This window comes from Gallus gallus, chromosome 1 (genome assembly GCF_016699485.2).
Source record: "Gallus gallus isolate bGalGal1 chromosome 1, bGalGal1.mat.broiler.GRCg7b, whole genome shotgun sequence".
Lineage (NCBI taxonomy): Eukaryota > Metazoa > Chordata > Aves > Galliformes > Phasianidae > Gallus > Gallus gallus.
The window spans coordinates 63,684,947-63,697,946 of record NC_052532.1 but is presented as its reverse complement, the minus strand read 5'-3'; positions in this window follow the sequence as shown (position 1 = coordinate 63,697,946).

Sequence of the window (13,000 nt, the reverse complement as noted above, 5' to 3'; positions counted from 1 at the left end):
AAGCTTTGGAGAGCCAGTTAAGGCTGCTGCTTGGGGAGCAGCTGGACATTAGTCTGTGGATGGTGTGATGTTGAGTTGTTAGCAGGGCATCAGTTGTCTATTTAAGGGTGATGGAGAACTGGAACAGGCTGCCCAGGAAGGTTGTGAAATCTCCTTCTCTGGAAACGTTCAAGACCTGCCTGGACACCTACCTTTCTAAACTGGTCTAGCAAGTCTGCTTTGGCTGGGGAGTTGGACTAGATGATCTTTAGAGGTCCCTTCCAGCCCCTACAATTCTGTCATTCTGTGATTTAACAATAAAAACTCATCCTGAAAATGCAGTTCAACATCCTTTGTGTATGTGTGTATGTATGATTTTGAATTTAAATTGAATTAGTAAATTTTCCTTCATGTCAGTAGAAATCTATAGAAAGCAACAATATTTTTCCTGATAAAAACCTACTGCATGTACAATTTCATTTTGAAATAGGATCTTTTGGTGGGAAAAGAACAAAGCAAAAGTCATGATGGTTTCATAGTATTGTTTGATCTTCCTATACAGTCATCTTTTCTCTTTGAAATATACAAGTCACAGACTTCCTTATCTTAAGGGGCAGTACACTAGTTGGTACTTAATAAGGTTCTTCTGATGCGTGGAGCAGGAAAAAGAGAAGTGGTTGAGGGTGCTGAAAAATTAAGAGTTATTTTTGCCTTTTGAGATACTTGGTGTCACAGCACTCTGTCTCAAATGACAGTATAAGACTGTACCAGCATGTTAAGACAGACTCTCAGAACTGAGTTGGACAAGGATTTCGTTGTTTTTCTCTGAACTTCTGCTCTGTGCATTGTAAGCAAAGCCCTGACTGACTAGTTGCATGCTTTGCCTGTGCAGACCGCTATAATATATCATTTTCAATTCCTTTTTCTCACTTTTTTTCTATAAATACATGCAATCTTAATTTTAATAAAGTGAACATTTAATAAATATTGCTTCTGCAATTCTTAAAGGCCCCATTGAATTCTAATATATAATCACTTTATTTTAAGCTTTAGGATGTAGGTGTTGAAATGAACAAGGGTGACTCAGAATAAGTGCAGCACACTGCCACCTTTCATACCCTAGAAAGACACTCTTCTGCAGTGCTTAAAATGTAGGGAAAAGTCTTGTGATTGATTAGCTAGTTAAGTGATAAGGAGGTATATCAGGCTGGGATGTAGAAAAAGTACAGATGATAAGGACAATCAAGTATCCTTGATCTGAAAAAATTACAGTGCTTTCTAATCATTAAAATTATATTTTTAAGTGAGAAAAATCCACTGCACTGAGTTTCCACTTTTTTTTCTTTCTTTCTTTCTTTTTTTTTCCTTGTATTAAAGACAAAAGCTATTGGAACTGTGTCCATTTTTTTCTAATGGAGTAATCTTTCCTTTAAAAGGAAATTACTGCATCATCAGACTTTCATTTGTCCATATAACATTTATAGTCTTTGATCTCTTACTAGCATATCATAATACCAATAATTATCTACTCCTACTGTTTTCTATAATACTATGTGGCATTCTATTATGTTTTACATTATTAACAATATTACACATATAATACACTCTTGCCAAATCAGGTTGTGGAAGTTGTACAGAATCAGGTAGGCTATTAGGCTTTAAATTAATGATCTTTATAGGTCACAGGCACACTAAGGATACTCATAAAATATTTTCATTGTGATTTTCAGGACCTTGTACAATTATATTAATATTTCAGATATTTTATGCATTTTATGTTCAAAGAGGAGGGATCTTCATGATCAGAAGGTATCTCTCCATTTTCTCATTATTCAGCCTCCATTATCATTAAACCCTGTGCTATGGTGATTCTACTTTTGCCTAACAAGTACTTACAATGCATCAGATGAATATCTCAGAAATTCTGTTCCTGTTCTGGTTAGAGCAATTGCTGCAAATTCATCAGATCATGTTATTGCAGTATCTTCAGAATTAGTTTCAAAACTTCTATTTTCTCACTTTTGCTATGGTAGGACCTAAAAGACTCATTCAACCTACTTTTTTTTTTGGTTCATTTTTTTAATGAGTTATTAACATTCAGAGGCATTTGCTTCTTTAACCATGAAAGTCTATGTAGCTTTTTGATAAAGGATGCTATTATGTGGTGATTATTTTGTACACATCAAAACAGTTTCTACCATTTTGTCTGTTAGGCAGACATAGTCTGGATCATCATTTTGAAATATAGTAGTTACCAGTATTTATGTTCTAATACCATTGAAAGTAAATTTATGCCTTGATGTTGTAAAAAAAAGTTCTAACTTTTTATCTTCATAACTCCTTCTGGCTCTCCCTCCTTACTTCTTTCCCTGTCTTTCTCTGTAAGAAGAGGCAATCATTAATTTCCAGTGCTTCTCCTTTTTAGAAGGTTTTGATTGCTATTAAAAGGTTTCTCAAGTGCTTTCATATTTATTTTGTATAAACTACCCAGTTTCCTGAAAATAGCCAGTCACCGAAGAGTGAACCACCTCTGAAGACTAATTCTAGATCTAATATAATCCATCACCAATTACAGTTCTCCTATGACAACAAATAAATGACTTAGACTATACTTTTCCATGGGTTGTAATTATTTTTGTATAATTGTTAGATAACAGTGAAAATGATGGGAACAGAGAAACAGAAACAAAAGGCTGTTTTTGGACTAGGACTCTTGGAAATAAAAATGTAACTCAAATAGTCATTGTTTCTTTCTCATGCAGAAGTACACCAGAGCAATAGTCTTTCCACACCTTTCCACAGGACAGTTGTCCTCTCTGCAAATTCAGAAGCATTGCATCTGCTGCAGCCCTCCTCCAGCTGGATTTATGAGCAAGTTTATGAGCATTGCTCATAATCCTAGTAGTACCTATTTGGCTTTCATATAACCAGCTGTATCTATTTGAGACATAATTGCTGCTAACCAACCTGTTGGATACTAAGGTCAACCCTGCTTTGCTTTACATCCCAAGGAACAAATCCAGGTAGGAGTTGCTGTGAAGTTTCCACTGAAGCAGAGACATTCATTCTAATCCCCATGACACCATGCCCAGAGATCAGACATGCCAGAGAAGAAGCTAGAACAAATTAATGTTATCGTGAGATTTCTGCGCGTTACAGCAACGTTTCTAGTCATCCAAGTACAGTTGCCTTTCTCCCCTGCCAAATTTGAGCTTTAGTCAAAAAGTAAAATGAAATGCTTGGGAATAAGCAACTCTTCACTCTAACTGTACTTCTGTAAGCTTTCTTGAAAAAATAGCCAATATCATTATCCACACAGGAAAAAAGGAAAATAACAATTTAATGCAAAAACAAAGCAGAATAAAAATCCATCGTGTGAACGAAGCGAAGGGTAATGATTGTGGCTTAACTAATTTGAATTGACTTTTTCTATTTTTCCTCTCTGCTAGGCATAGAGTTCCAACCTACCAACAGGCAGTCTATGTGTGTAGATGTGCAACTCACCACATACTACTACATCTGTTGTTTTAAAGGATAGAAATATTTTTTTATATTAAAAAGAGTAGATATTCAGTTGATAACAGCTAAGAGCTAGAGACAAATTTAAGTTAGTGACAAAAGTAGTGGGAGAAAGAAACAAACTGTAGAGAAAATCAGATGGCTTAAATCTATCCCTTCCTTTCAAGCATCATTTTCTGTAATACCTGATTCAGCATAGAATTGAACTCAGCGGGATTTAAACAAGTTAGGCAAATATTTATGTGCTTTCCTGAAAAAGGCCAGTTTGCTGAATATTTTATTGAATCAGTGTTCTACTATTTCCAATGAAAATCTAACCACAGTAAACTACAAAGTACAATCCTGTGCTTTATCTATCTATCTATCTATTTATTTATTTATTTTCAAAGGTCATGCATTCGTATCCCAAACATCTCTCCTCTTCCATTTATTATATTACTTCAGGGTTGGTTAATCTTTAAATTAATAAAATTGAATTATGTAAGTTTCCAAAGCACAACTTCCCTGTTTCTGTCTTATAGTAGAAAATTGCTACATATTTAAAAGATTATGAAAATTAATTACAGCTATATTTACTCACATTTGTGGCATCAGAAAGTGCTCAAAAAATAAACCATAATCACATTCTGCTTTAGGGGTGTGTAGGCCTTTTCCCCCTGTTGTTAAGAATACATGCTTACATGAATAAGGAAAATACATACATCTTTATGCTACATCTGCAGGCCAGTTCAAAACATGGGGAAAAAAGTCTCATTAATTTGCTACAGTAGTGCATAGAGACTGCAAATAAGACTGGGGCCTCCTTGTACCTGTAGAGGTATCATGAAATATAGTAAGAGGTACTGTGTTCTCCAGTGAGATACTTAAGCACATACATTTTGCTTTGTCATATCTCAGTTTAGAGATAAAAGCCTAATACACTTGCCCAAGGTGAAATCAGTGATACATATGGTAAGCACTGGCAAAGTATACCTATCAAGCTTTTGCAAGACCAACCTCACTATACATACTTTCTTGCATTGCCACGCTGCCTGAAGGCAGCGCAGCCAAATCTAAATGATTTTTCTTCTGTGTTTAGTAATGCCCCCAGTGATCAATCAGAATGAAAAGCTTAATATAATTGTAAAGTGTTTTGCTTCTTATTTCATTTCTTCCAATAATAAAGATTGGTTTCTTTCATTACATAAGTAAAAGATGAGAATAGAAAGTGGGATTTATTATCCCATCATTTGTGAAAATAAACTGAAATACTGAAACTTAAATCCTATGTTTTCCGACAAAATAAGCCACCGATTTTCACTACAGCACTACTAACCTTCAAAAAGAACTTTTTTTTATCTAGTAATTGATTTCCTTAAAATTTTTATTGTGTTCTCATTGGAATAAGATAAGATTTAATACCAAATAATACCATTAAACCTCATCTTTTCCCTTCCCACTGAATTTTAGGTCTTTTCTATAATCAGACAATCCTTTTGTTCCTACGAACTGCAACGTGACTGTTTTCTTAAAGTATTTTATAATCTTTTGTCACTGCGTAGTAAAGTATTTTACTTTATTTATTCTTAACAATAAACATGATTTTTCTGGTATGTCTTCATATTGACATTGAGATTGATACAGGCTTTGCTAATTTATTGTGCATAGTATTATGGTACATAAAATTTGCAATTTAATATAAGTATTTGGTATAGGTGCCATTACATTAGCAGAAAGTTGTAAATGTCTTCAGCATTTGTTAAGTTTTATGACTAATCCTCATTCTAAGTTGTCCCACTGGACAGAGGTGGTAGTTTTCTTCCATACATATCCTCATTTTAGGCCTAAACACCCCATTTCTGTGGAGAGTCATTTTAGAAGAATAAAATTTGCAAGAGTAGTTCACTGCCTTGGGCAACAGTTACACTGCAGTCACTGCAGTGTACTGTAGGCAAACTCAAACTAGCCTTCTAAACTTGCTTGTGCACTAGCAACTGCATAGCCAAAATGGTATGGCTTGAGAACTAGTTTGCATCTCATATCTGCCAGGCCAAGTCACTCTATAGTGGTCAAGAAGAGAGACCCTGAAAGAAGATGCAGCTTTATAAGAGTCATACGCCTAGCTATTCCCATTATAATCTCACCAAAATACAGGAATTCCTAACCTCATGGATAATACCTATCAACTCACACAGTCAAACATTCAGAGAAAACTGTGTGATCCAGTGTGCATATACATTGCAGTGACGTGAACTGACCTGCCCCATGCAAGAGAAGTCATGAAGAGATTTAGATCTAGCAAAGGACAGGAAGGGAAAGCAGCCAAGAAATGTCTGCAGCCACACAAACTGTGGTCTTGTAGGACTGATGTGAAGTTCTACTAGGAAAGAGAGCAGTGCACCTGATTAATTTACTTGGAAAATATTTGCAAAGGACCTGCAGTTCTGCGTCATGTCCTTTGGGGCAGCTGATCTGCATCTACAGGCCCAGGGTTCCCAGGGAGGCTGGCTGAGCTCTCTCCAGTGTTATATCTTCACTGCTGGTAATACTTCTCTTGCTGAACTTAAGCTAAGTATGCTAAGGGCGTACTGAATAGTGGCAAGAATATCAAAGTAAGGCTTTTGAGGTTTGCTGAAACCAAGTTCACTGTTAACACTACCTGCGTATGTGACCATTTAGCTTTCAAGGGAAAGGTTGCATGTGCCACAACTATTTGTAATTCCTCTCTTACTTTGGCCTATGCAACCAACATGACTGCACAAATCCATTTGGTCTCCTGTTTCACAAAGTGACTCGAACTTAAATAATCTCATGTTCCAGGTATGGCCATAAACTAGGATTTGTACTTCTGTATTTTGAAAATACCATCTGCTCTCTGTGATTCCCCTTTAAATTAACAGTTTAACTCTTGCAGATTAGTGACAGTCTCTCTACTTCTTAAAGTTTTGAATGATGGCATGTTCAGGAAGATTATAGCTACTAAGGCAGCTTACAATTTTAGATTTAAAGAAACTCACTTAGAGACAGAATCCTTGCTCTCATTGGATGTAAAGTGGGTGTCCAGAATCACAGCCTTAAGGTAAACTGAAACCAGTTGTTCACAGTTCATCATACAGTGAATTCACCTCAGGAGGGAAAAGAAACACACCCATGTGAAAGAGACTGGGGAACCCTAAATTGACACTGTGCTTAATTTTATTTTGGTTACAATGTCATAAGGGTCCCTCATTTCTAAGTACTATGAATCTTTAACTCTCACATTTTAATGGAATGAAGAAACACTGTCCTCCCTATGTGAACACAAAAGTGTGACACAGATGAATCTCTGTCCTTGCTGATACTCAAGAGTTGTTTCAACATGGCCTTGGGCAACCAGCAGCAAGTAACCTTTCTTAAGCATGAGGCTTGGAATAAATGACCTCTGGAGATTCCTTCCAGCTTCAACCTTCCTGCAAAGTTATGGATAATGCTGGATTTCAGTACAGATGCTTAACTAACTTACTAGATTTCATAAGCAGTCTCTAAAATATACTGTCATAGAAGACTTTTATACTTACCACGTTAGAAAAATGACTTATAAGGTTCCCAGGAATGTATTTCATTTGTTTTCATCTCAACTATACTCAGTCTTGGAAAACAGAGTTTAGTCCTGGCAGAAAAAAACAATGGTTTATAAACACTTTATGTTGAAGTGTGCGTTCTGTAGAATGCCCACAGAGGGAATTTAGTCTTGTAAAGTTTAACTTTCTAAAGGCTGTTGCAAGTACAACATGAATAAGAGACTTGTCATTTCATTAATGAAGAGTGACCAGTTGTCATCCTCACATGGGAGAAAAAATTGTGACACATTAGCAATGAAGGACCATGAGACAAACCAAATGTAAATACCGATGGCTTAAGGAGATAATTAAAGCTCTTGAGACTGCAATTATGACAAGGCTGCATGACAAGGCACATGTATGTCGACAGAATATATTTATATTGACAGAATCTGTCCAAGAAATCCTTTTTGTGCAGTATATCTGTCTGTCACATCTTTGGACTGCACATGCATTTATTGACTTTATGTTAGTATAGATCTTGAAATTTGTCCCTTTGCCTTATTACTCGATGACACTTGGTTAAATACGTTGTATCTTCAAACATCAGGCTTCCTAAAGCTATTTTTCTAAAACTTTGAATTCAATGTGTACGTTACTAAGTGATAATTCCATCCCATTTCCTACATTACACCCATTACGTTACTGATACTTATAGATCTCTAGTTAAGATGAGTGAATATATATGAAGATTATAGATATTTGGACACTGTATCCTAAGAATACAGGAGACCATAAAATTTAGTTCTGATCTTTGGACATGCAAGTCATTTTAAAGGAACTTATGAATAAAGAAGATAAAATTAAACATTAACTTAGCACCTGGACCTTTCCTCTCCTTGTCAGGATGGATGTGACTTCCTTGGTTTAAGATCTCTGACCCAACCTAGAAAATAGGGACTCTGGCCACAGTAGGAGCCACAGTGGTGTGCCATGGTAGAACAAACTCCAGTTCTCCTTTACAGAGTCAGAGCCACTGGCATCTGGCTGCTGTTGGAAGATACCTGTTAGACAGAATGAATCTGAAAAATAAAACTAATTTCATAAAGTTATTCTGCTTTTCTGAGATAGTATAATTAGATCCTTCTTTTCATAGCTACATTGTTTCTGATAATTTTTTTCTATGAAAAAAAAAGATAGGGCAATGCATGCAACTACATGAAAAGCAATATGCTGTCAGAGTTAATTTATATGTACATAAGAAGAAAGATGATATTCAGCATTTGTATATACCTTTATTCATTTACAGTTTGCATATTGAAGAAGTGACAAAGTAAGATGCTTAGTAAATAAAAGCTTCAAATTGATCATTCTTCATTCATCCAATCAAATGGGTTGGAAACCGTTTCACCAGTTTCTTTAGATGAAATGTCGTATTTTCATTTTCTTATTCATTACTTTTAGCATTTTGTTTCATTATAGCAGCAAGAAACACATTTTATTTTATCCACTAAAAAAAAATCAAGAAAACCTCTACCTTCCATTGAAACTCTGGCATTTTAGTAATTTTGTTTTAATTAATTAGGTCTTGAAATGAGTTCACACTGAGCTTTACTCAACTTTACAAATAAGTTGCCAGTAGGAACAAAGAAATTCTCCTCCAAGTTATGTATAAACATTTCTTTCTATTTCTTTGTATACATTTCATGATCTCCAGGACTCAGATGACTGTGAAGAAAATCATCTTTAATTTAGTGAGTAATGCATTTTAAACATTTGTGGCTTGGTAAAAGAGAAGTAAAAATGTGATGTACTCTTTCAGAAAAAAATAACCGTTGAAAAAAGCAAGGCGCAAACATTGAATCAAAATATTTTTTCTGTGTTTAATAGAAAACTTCCTTGTTTTAGGTTATTTGGCTTAGGGATGTTACAAGGTCATTGCTGGACTCATGGAGATTTTATGATAAATTTGAAGTCTGCTCCAAATGACTAATTTTCTGCTTATCATGATTGTACTAGCTCCTGTTTCACTAACAATTTGGAAACTATTTTCGGAAGAGCATAAATCTTCTACTGTTTCTCATTGAATTATGTCTGTATAAATCCTGTAGCTAAAATCAACACTGGCACAACTCTCACAAGATACTGAAAGGGCTTCCTTCTTTCTTTTTTTATTTTAAATACAGAAATTACAAGCTTAATCCTGCTTACAACAGTGGAAGTAATTAGCCCTTCTGAGAGGGAGAGGAACTTGAAGGAGGGGAGAGTTTCTGTTGGCTCTTGAAAATTCATGGCCAAAATCACAATTCCTAAAGATATTTCTGATTTAAACATATGACTAGAGTGTAGGAAAAGGGAAATAAGAGAAGAACCAGAAAGAGAAACCTGGCAAATGTGTCAATACACAAGTGCAAGTAAGCACAGGGAAGCTGTAGATGTAGAGAGAAGAATGGGAAGGAGGTCCAAGAAACAGCTTGAACCTGGAGGACAGAAGGTAAAGGGAAATCTAAGGCATACTACCCAGCTGCTTTGTACTGCTTTGCCAATGCAAAGCATCTGTAAATGCAATTTAACTAGCCAGTTCACTCTGGCACCTTCACAGTGTTCCAGATTAGCATACAGCTTCTAAGGTGCACATACAAATATGTCCATAAATAATCAAATGATTAACGCACAAAAACTAACTTTGATATTTCTTTTTCAACTCACTGTGAGATGGCAGAAGGTAAAAATTTCTTATTATCCTGCAGAGGCCTCATTACCTATAACAAAAAAAAAAAAAAAAAAAAAAAAAAAAAAAAAAAAAAGAAAAAGAAAAAGAAAAAGAAAAAGAAAAAGAAAAAGAAAAAGAAAATGAAAATAAAAATGAAAATAAAAATAAAAATAAAATAAACCACCAGAACTCTGTCATGTAGTAATACAAAGAGAGAACAATGTTTAAAAGAATCATTACAAGGTGATGACAAACGTATTGAGTGAAGACCAGAAGTGCAAGTGAGGGGACGGATTAGTATTTTCCCAGAACCCTGGGAATCCAGCTTTAACAACTTCCCTCAGCCAGTAAGTCCTCTTGGCAACTGAGTCATGGTTCTTACTAAAACCTGTACCTTGGCTCGAAGTTTATATACTATGGAAATGTAGTATCTGTCCTCCATTAAATATAGATAGTTGTTTCCTTATTGAAAAACACTCTGAAATAGAGTTTGTACCCACTACTGCAATTCATTAATTCTGGAAAGACCACATAAAATCTCCTCCAGAGCACCTCCTCTTAGCCGTCGATATTTTAGGGCAAACAAACTAATGCTGACTTATTAAATTTATTTGTCACTCAAATTTGAAGAAATAACTTTCCTCTATGAAATGGTCAATTATAATGTCCTTCCAAAGTCATTTGTCCAAGGAGAACTATGTACTCTAAATCTTTCTGTCTATCTATCTGTCTATATATATATTCACCATTTGCCACAGACATCCTCTACTGCCAGGTGGGGCAGTCTAAGTTATACACGAAAGGTTTTGAGAATTAACTGCAGTAATTTGAACAGCTCCGTGCTAAACACCATACTTTTTTTTTACAGTAATTTCATTTGTGAATTTGCCAATTCTTCTCTTTATAGGTTCTAAGTGGAACATTACATGATATTACAAATGTGAGAAACATGGACGACTGCAGTACAGGGAGTCAGGAAGAAAAGACTTAAAGAAGACTTGAAAAAGGCCACCTGCTACATCAATTAATTAATTTCCAATATAAACATGACTTTTCTTAAACAATTTATGGCACATTTTGTACTTCTCCATAGAGTAGTTCTTTGAGAGATCTGGCATAACTGAAATCTTGAGATAAACATTCTAAAAGAATACTCTGAAATCCTTTTTAAATATTTTATTTAAATCACACAGTTTTTTTTCTTTATAAAAGACAATTTTTAAGCATTATTTTTACCTTTTCTCTTTATTTAAAGAAATACTTCTGATACATTTTTCAGCAAACATGAATCTTCAAGTCTTTATCTAAAATACTTTCAGTTACGCCTATTTGAGGTGAAATTCAGATCTGAAATTTCAGTTTATATCAGAAGATGCCTTTTAGATCTTTAGAAGGTCTAAAAATGCAGAAATAAAGCTTAACAATTTACATTTGGTATTCCATGACAATATTTTTTCATTCTCCCTCATTTCAATTGAAAATATTTTTATAATCTTATAAACTGTCAATATTTTTGTAAACTCAGACAAGTATCTGAAAATTGAAAGCTATTTTTTTTTCTGCTGCAACCCTCATCAGCATGGTTCAAGTACTGAAATAATAACTGTTTATCAGTATAGAAATATTTTTTTGCTGTATTGATCAGTATATTGTGTAAATATTATTTAAAAAAAAAAATCTGCCTAAAAAAAGTATGTTCAGTAGATCTGTTTTGAAAAGTATCATTGGAAATGATTGGAACTAGCATCAGATGTTTTGAGAGCTGTCTCAACATCCATCCCTGGAAACATTTACACTAGAGTCAGGAAAATACAAAGCACAGATTGAGTCAACAGCAAACATTCTGGATGAACAACATGTTTGTTTTTATTGTTTAACTGGTCTTTTGCAAAGGTTGTTGTGTAATATCTTCTTCTTCTAGGAGTCTGAAAATATGGCAAGTATATATATTCTCAGTTCATTAGATCTAATTCCAAGAAAAACATTTTAGAAAGTTCAACAGGCCTTCTAAGACAGGAACACATTTCAGTGTTTACTTATTGCTTCTATCCAGTGTGAAGATATGCTTCTAGATATGCTAATGCTATAGCAATAATAGTACTAATGTTTAACAGTATGCTATGCTTCTAAATAATATTTTCATATATCTGTGCTTGCTCTTAGACCTTGAATGCATGAGAAAGATTTGGAGGGAATCTGAGTACCAGATATCACAAATTTTATTCGATTCTTTTAAAAGAATCTCATTATCTTCATAACCAATAAGGTATAAAAGGAGTTGATATGCTCAACATATTGTTGCCAAGATGAAAATTAGCATTTCAAATAGATGGAGCTATTGTACTCTTAAGTATGCCTGTTTAACCCATCATTCAAGCAAAGGAAATAAAACAGATGAAGGGCTTCAACAAAATTTGCATCGAAGTCAATTCCAAAATGGTGTCTGCTGTAACTAAGATCTGGATGTCCCTTTAGCCAGTCTAGTAACCACGCTTTGGGAACCCACAATGCTATCCTCATCTGGGGCTATGAGATAAGGATGGTGACTAATAAGAACATTTCTAGGACAAGGACAAATGAGATTACTTTAAGAAGACCATAGGTGTGCCAAAACCTAGCCTGAATTTTTTGTCCTCAGCTGTCACAGCTTGGAAAGCTTGGAAGCATGCGCATCACATAGTTTTAAAAGAAGGTTGCAGAACAATATTTTCAAGGACAAAGTGTCAGTGAAATGACACGAGGGTTGGACTTGCAAAGGGAGCCCAAAGAACTAAACCTATTAAAAAACTGGCACATTACAAATTTGCACTCTGTTCAGCAATTTGGCAGAATTCACTTATAACAGATTTCATGTTGGGGATTGAGTCCAAAAACAGCTCCTCCCCTAATTATAAACTGAATCCTCCCCACTCTCGTAGCTATTTTTAATGCAAAAATGAATGCAATAATATCGTGAAACAAAATTATAACTTTTTGTTTTGACTTGAAAGGAAATGTGAAGGAAAACGAAGGGCAAAGAGGCGTGTCTCCCCATCAGGATAAGTTACCAACTGGAAAATTTGGAGAGAAAACGAAATGTGGGATTTGAGGTACCAAGCTGGTGGAATCTGAGTATGTCATAAAGGTTAAGCGCAGTCTCCGAAGGGGAGCCAGGCATCCCATGCAAGAGTACCCTGCTGGTGGATGGCCAGCTAGCATTGGCATTGGTGCTGTGGCAGATGCTCATTTAAACTTCCACCCTAAAACTTGCTGGAAGAAAAGTTACAGCAGT